Source organism: Clytia hemisphaerica, unplaced genomic scaffold, assembly GCF_902728285.1.
Source record: "Clytia hemisphaerica strain Z4C2 unplaced genomic scaffold, Clytia hemisphaerica genome assembly, whole genome shotgun sequence".
Taxonomy (NCBI): domain Eukaryota; kingdom Metazoa; phylum Cnidaria; class Hydrozoa; order Leptothecata; family Clytiidae; genus Clytia; species Clytia hemisphaerica.
The window spans coordinates 2,311,728-2,318,096 of record NW_027104101.1 but is presented as its reverse complement, the minus strand read 5'-3'; the positions used below and the strand labels follow the sequence as shown (position 1 = coordinate 2,318,096).

Genomic DNA, 6,369 nt, shown 5'->3' with positions numbered 1-6,369 from the left:
TTGGGGTATCTCATACTTTGGAGATGTACTGCGCAACAGCCGTTTTAGACTGACGATCTGACCACCCACCAAAAGTCAGCATTTTTAATTTTCTTTCCATCAATATATAGTTTTCTGGCCTTTAAATTTGATATCCTCTTGCGATCATTTGAGAAAGGACCCATGGTAGCAAGATTTGTGTGATTTTTTAGCAATTCGAATTATTTGTTTACAAATTTTCCCTTTTTGAGATTTACAGACCAGATTACCCGTTCCCGCCAAAACTTTTTTTATCGAAGAACAAAAAGAGGCGGGAGTCAGTAGGGTTCATAAAGACGCTAAATAAGCCGTATGTGAATATCGGTACGTATGAATATTTGAAGCGGAAACCGTGTAAGTATTCCTCGGCGTCTCATCAATTCAGAACGTTTTCATATAGTTTAAACGCTGTACTGGCGGAAAGAAACACTATTTGACTGGATAATGAATGAGAACACTGGTATTCTGCGGTTTTCATGGATTTTGGCATTTTAATCTTACATTTGTGGAAAAAATAACTACTTGTAAGTATTAATTTGCTATTCACCTAATGCTTCTTTTGATAGGACTGCTGTATTATGTTTTGTAAGTCCTCTTCCTCTCTCTGACTCTGATGGTATCTATATAAACCCATGAAAACTCACCCACTCGCCCATTCCACCATTTGAATAGCTTTCTTCTAGAGAATAGCTAAGAAACCTTTTTAGTGAATTCCTGAGACAAAAAGAATGATTACCTAGTTATTTACTTTGTCTTGCTATGATGCCAATAAAAGACCTACCTGGCATACAAGGTGGCTGGTGGGTGGTGGGGCAAACTAATCGAACTCCATCGAACGATTAAAGTAGGATTAAAAAAATTAATCGAACCTAATCGAAAACTCACAATTTTTGAAGCAATAGCAGTTCTATTAGTTCGGTCAATATAAAGTTTGATTAGTTCGATGATATTAAAATCCTCAGATCCAATTCTCAGGACTTAACAGCTTGATGGTAACCTGAGATCAGATTGTGAATGTTTTCTGCACACCACGCTGAAGCTCTAAAGGGATGTGTGAAAACATACAATCTGACGAATATGCAATCTCGAAATCGTAAGTACCGCGCTCGTCTAAAAGGACTGGGGATGGCAACAAAGTTGCGTGATTGTGTTTATGAATAGGGCGCCGTATCAGTTTTTGACTTTCTGGCGCACAACAAGATTCTTTGTTGTAAAATTTTCTGCGGGTGGACTATTTTCCTCAGATGTATAATTTTCAAGCGCCTTTAGAGGTTTACCGTGCGCGTAAGAAAATTATGAACATCTGTTATCAGGTTACTTGATGGTTATTGTACCCGGATGATATTTTTTACTATCCGGAAAAAAAGTCTGTAGCCCCTCTACTCTACGTAGCCCCCATACTACGCCCACCCCAACAAACCGCTTCTTCTGGCGCTAAAAGGATACAGGAAAAGTCTGTAATCCGTTATCGGAAGTAATTTCCCGATTTACATTCCGAATTTGGCTTTGAAAAGAAGCTAATATACGGTGGCGGAGCAGCACAAACTTGTCAAACAAAATTGGTTTATCGAACTGATCGAACCAAAACCCATTCATCGAACTTAATCGAACACTCACAATCTTTTAAAAAATCTTAGAGTTCGATTAATGTATTTAATCGAACTTTAATCGTTTGATGGAGTTCGATTAGTTCGATTGTTCGATTGGTTCGACAAGTTCGATTGATCGGGTCTGGAAACTATTTGTTTGGAGACCAGACCCGATCAATCAAACTTGTCAAACCAATCGAACAATCAAACTAATCGAGCTCCATCGAACAACTTAAGTTTGATTAAAAAAATTAATTGAATTCTCTAAGATTTATCGATAACCCACAATTTTGTTTGACAAGTTTGTGGGCCTATGTTAGCTTTTTTCAAAGCCAATATTCTGAGTTTAAATTCGGAAATTACTTTCAATAATGGATTAGACACTTTTCCTGTATCCTTTTAATATTTAGCCACGGCGGCCGACAAGCGAATTCACAACAGAGGGGCTACGGACTTTATTCCAGGGGTAGACAAATAATAGGTACAATAAAGTTTAAGTCCAGGAACTCTCGAGAAATGGTCATCACATGCCACAAGTTTTTGCAGGCAAAGGGAAGATATAAGTGTTTTTAATATCACCAAACTAATTGAACTTTTTACTGATTAAACTATTGTAATCGAACTCCTGTTACTTCAAAAATAGTGAGTGCTCAATTGGTTTGACAAGTTTGATTGATTAGCTCTGGTGGAGAGCAGCTAATGCTTTTAAAAAAGTAAAATATATACAGATAGAGCTGCGGCCATCCATAGTATTTACGCACTTATAGGGGTAGTGTAAAGGGGGAAGGGAGGGGCACAAAAGAAATTTTTTACAGACCCTTTTGTTCTTTGCATGCAGCTAAAAGAAAATGAGTCCTAGAAAGCTTTGTACATGTGTACATATCTGGCAATTTTTGAAGGTTGAAGGGGGAGGGGTTTGAAATGAAAAAAGTCTGTACTAGCAAGGGGTATGTGCTTACATCATTTTAAGATAAAGAAATTAAAAAAAATCACTATTCGCCAAAATTAGATCCCGCCAAAATTAAATTTTTTTAAGATTTTTGCTGCTCGCCAAAATTAGTTCCCGCCAAAATAAGTTCCCTTAAGGTAATTACACAGTAACATATTTTATCCATGGATCGCGGATTGCATCTTAAATTGTTAGATGGTGCACCTTAGATTACACCAGCTAAACTGGTGCTATGTCATAGTTTTGTCTCGTAGACCTTTTTACAGGACGTTGTGTTGAATAATTTTTAAAAAACTCCAGCTTAAAAAAATTTCCACGTTAATGAGTAATTATTACGAGTGAGTGTGTGTTAATTTTTTCTCTGATGCGGGAGTTTTTAGTTATTCAACATAGCATCCTGATTAAGAAACGTCCATTAACATGGCTTCTCATTATTGTTAGAATGTTAGAATGTTAGAAAATTCAAGATAACTTTATTTATTGTTTTATTTGTTTCAGAAGATGGATAAGGAATCAAAGTCAATTATACAACCAGCTTGTTGTGGCTTTATGAGAGTTGTTTTGTATCAGCTTAGCACAAAAAAAATTTGTCGTGGAGTAGCCAGTAATATTGAGAAGAGTGGATGCTTAAAGTCAAGTTTCACTACGTTTTGTTTTCTGTTTGGTGGTTGTAAGAATTTTGATGTTGATTATGAGTGGTACCGTAAGAACATTGTGAAGGCTAAAAACACAATATTCAAAATCTCACAGAATTCTAAGGCAACTAAAGAAAAATTGCTGTCATCTTTTGGACAGGAGAGATGGAATTTGATGTCTGCAAAAGAAAAGGAAAAACATGTAATGTTTAACTGCACTGAGTGTAAGAAAAACCACAAAGATGCATTGAAGTTGTTTCCAGTCAACGGCAAAAATCATGTAGCTAAGTCAAAAGCAGTAAAAGCAGGTTTGTTTAAACAAAGTAAGGATATTGGTAAAGAGGTGGCTGGTCAAATGGTGAAACAGCTTGACAAAGGTTTTAGAGCAGAGTTTGAATGTAGTTTTAAGGAAGCTATTGGTTTGGATGGAAGATCAGCAAGCAAGAAAAAAGACATAGCAAAGAGAGAAGCTAAGAAAGACATTGAGAATCAGTGGAAAGATACTTCAATATTAAGGTTTGAATTAGTATATTCTTTGCCAATAGAATATTAGATTGCAGTAAAAAAGCTTACACTTGATGACATACAATTCTATCTTTATATTACTTTTTAACATGTATTGAAATACCAGATGTTTTTGAAATCTTGATCTAGCTTTTCTCACTCATGCTATACTCATAGTGAAATCTGAAAAGGCAAAACTTACAAATATTCAAATAGGTTCATTCTTAGATTTCATATTATAGAACATTTGGTGGAATCACATCGCTCAAATCTAGTGACAAATCAAGAAAAACAAAATGTTTTGAAAGTTTTGATGAAGCCTTAGAACGAACACAGAAAGAAACCAGGAGGATTGAGCTTGGCTTGAAGCGACCAAAAGATCATGTTGGTAGACTTGCATCTTATATGTGTCACTGGGATCAATGTTATGAAGCGGTAAAACAAACTAAAACTAACTAAATGACATCTATAGTGTACCAAAAATTAAGGATGAATTTGAAATTTGTTATCTTATACAATGGAATTCTAGACTAAGTCGTAATAAGGACAACCTGGTGAAGAGAGTTCTTCTATCATACTGTAATGAGTTTTGTACTTGACATTTTCAGCGCAGGTTAAGTTGGGTGATGTATCTATCTTGAAGACATATTTCAGCATCAAGATACAAAGGGTTGTTGGTCCTAAAAAGGGTGGTCGGATTACTACAGTGACCCTTAGCAAAAACACAAAACGCAAAGATTCTTATTAAAAACTAAGATTCTTAAGTAAAAATCATAGATCCTAGTAGCAAAAACACAAAGACTCTTATCAAAAACACAAAGATTCTTACCAAAAACAAAGATTCATTGACCCTTATTAGATTACCCCAACTATTGTTCCCTTGTCTTGCAAGGCTTTTAAGAATGGTAGATCCGAGTATATTATAAAACTCAAGAGTAATTTCACATCAATTTTACTTAATAGTTTTGTAAAATACCCCTTGGTGCAATTGTGAACCTGACTGATTTGGGAAGAGACCATGAACTGAGGACTAAACAAGGTACATATTTTTTTTGCAATGCTGTAATGTCGTGTCGTGTGAATGTTATGCAATGATGATGTAATGGAGCAAAGGAAAATGATAATGATATATTTTTCTTTGCTCCTTCAGATATCTTTCCTGGAAATGCTGGGCAGGTGATTCGAAAGTTTTTGGAGGAGGAGAAAGGTGTCAATTTAGACCACTATCGGATTCTTGGTGATGGGCGATATGTGAGAAAAGCAAAGAAAAGGTTTGTTTGTACACATCATCCTTGTTAAAGGTTTTATTTTTATATATAAGCGTTCCCTTTCTCGTTTCATATCATACAGTCATATTTCACATTAGGACAGTGTCTCCCTTTGGTTTCATTGTGCTGATATAAGCAAAAAATATTTTTCTTTTCCTCTTTCTGACTGATCTTGCTCCACATCAAAACAAGAGCAGTGCTCATATCCCGAAGAGTAGGAGTTTTACGCTCGAAACGAAGGAAGATATGACGTAGCCTAATAAGTGTTAAACCAGATCAAAAAGATTTATTTTGCTTTTGCTTATTAGGGGGGGGCGTACGGCAATCTGGAATCCCGTCATCCCGTAAATTTTTCGAGGAAATCCCGTCATCCCGTGGTTTTTTTCCGAAAATACCGATCCCGTGAAGAATTTTTGTAAAACCAAGAAAGTTCCTTGGTCAAACTTGATAGTTTGGTAATGTGAACTCCAAAGATTTATATCATGACCCTTTATTTGGCAAAAGACGTTTAGCTCACTCATCAACCGTATGATTATGATACGTACGGTTCGAGAAACGTTGTAGAACGAAATCGAGAAAAAAACCGGAATTCCGACATTACCTATATTACGGTTACGGGAAAGGTGTATTATAACTCTATCAGGGGGGGGGTGGCTCATGCTAATGGGTCATTCCAGCCCCGAAGGGGGGGGTACCTAGGCGAGTGAAGGGTACGGGTATGTGCCGCCCTTAAGGGTACCTTTTTGGACCTCGAAATCCCGCTAAGGGTCATAAAATCACAAAATCTAATTTCAGTCATCCTAAGGGTTGTAAAAACAATGGAACCTATTTTTTTGACCCTGAAAAGCCTAAAATTCAAGCAAAATAGTCCCAAAAAAGGTCACAAAATTCACGAAAAATTGGTTTTTCCTCGATTTCAGTCCCTCTCTATATGGGTCGGTTTTAGTCAGCTCGTCAGCTCGCAGCCCTAGTACCCCCTCCCGGGTTCCACCGTTCCAGTCAATGAAGTAGAAGGCTAGAAGTCAATCACCCTCTAGGAATTGAAGCCAACAAATCCTACCAAAGTTGCGCAGCCTAGCGTGACCATCCTGGTTTTTCAACAAATGCCGGATTGAAAGTAAATTTACCTCCAAAATTTCGAAAAATTATCACTCAAAAACAAAGAAATCGTTAGATTCAATCCGTCCTCAAAAATAAATGCGGCGCATTTTTTAATTTAAGGCTTCACTTTTTCTTTCCTAAGAAAGGTTAAAGATTCTCCTCTAGCCCTTCGGGCTTTAAACTCAATGGTTCCAGACATGCCAGTCTTCAACAGAATAAAACTTCCCTCGTTGGCTTCCCCTAAATAAAACGGATACGAGATAAAAAAGTATAAAAATACTCTAAATTACACTCCCGGGGGGGGG

At 36.7% G+C, this 6,369-nt stretch overlaps 1 long non-coding RNA gene across 1 annotated transcript; it reads left to right on the top strand.

The window, feature by feature from the left end:
* The first annotated feature begins 474 nt into the window (after positions 1-474).
* On the top strand, positions 475-4,963 carry LOC136812909 (uncharacterized). The gene is made up of 4 exons (XR_010847415.1): positions 475-542; positions 3,938-4,130; positions 4,659-4,734; positions 4,846-4,963. It is a non-coding gene; the product is annotated as an uncharacterized lncRNA (long non-coding RNA).
* The last annotated feature ends 1,406 nt before the right edge of the window (positions 4,964-6,369 follow it).